We start from the raw sequence: 1,103 nt of genomic DNA, 5'->3' as shown, positions 1-1,103 counted from the left end.
TTATAAGTGTTGACTCCTAACGTTTTTCTTAATATAATTTAAACTTAACGATTTCATACTCTCTTTGCTTTGTTATATGATCATATTTTCAAGATACACATACAAGCCTATTTCAATCATTTTCTCATCTTGATAGGTTTAATATTTATCAACATTAACCTGCAAATTGGTCCTCAAACCTGGTCAGTGGTCATCCAATAATCTAAGTGGATTATATTTATCAAAACATACACTGATATCTAAGAATTTTATTGGATCATTTCAGATTCGTCTAAGAGTAAATTTGTCCAATTCATATCCATGGCCCATATAAAATCCGTGATGAAAACCTGCATGATCGGATAAGTTCTAGACAAGTAATAAATGAAGTAATTAACATAACATTCTTTTTAAAAATATAAAATAAAATAAAACAAACATGATGGTAGCACTAGCATGTCAAAATATAATCATAAAGAAAATAATTCTTATATATATTTCTTTTTAAGATTTATAAAAATATTATATAAAGTTCTAATTTAAGGATGGACTTTAATTTTGTTAAAAACTATACAAATAAAAGTTATTCAATAATATGATTATTGTTTAAACGAAGCCTATAAAATATTATTCAACGAAAAGAAAAAAAATATATATCTACTCTTCCCATGTACTTGTCAAGAGAAAAGTAATATTATTCTAACAAGTTGTAATATCAAAAATTTGATTATGCAAAAGTTTCATAGATAAAAGAATAATTCGGTCTTTCAAAGAAATTTAGATGTCTCACATTTTAAAAAGTGAATAATATTTTTATATTTTTAATTAGTTGATATTTATTTCGAGATAAAAAGTTAGAGCTAGCTATTTGTCATTTATTCTTGAATTTATTCAATCCAATAAAAAATTAGGTTGGTCTAACGGTTAGTTCACTAGTTCGCTTAAGTGTCGAAAATTTAAATTTCACCTTGTGCATGTAGTTTAGTAGCAAGTAAATTAGTCTTTTATCGAACTGAACCATAAAGAAAAAAAAAACAAAAAACAAAAAACAAAAAACTATAGCCATGCAAGTATGCTACAAGTTACAACATTATATATGCGTATTGTCAAGGAAAGAAAAAGCT

The sequence above is a fragment of the Arachis ipaensis genome, chromosome B07, assembly GCF_000816755.2.
Source record: "Arachis ipaensis cultivar K30076 chromosome B07, Araip1.1, whole genome shotgun sequence".
Taxonomy (NCBI): Eukaryota; Viridiplantae; Streptophyta; class Magnoliopsida; order Fabales; family Fabaceae; genus Arachis; species Arachis ipaensis.
This window is presented reverse-complemented; position numbering follows the sequence as displayed.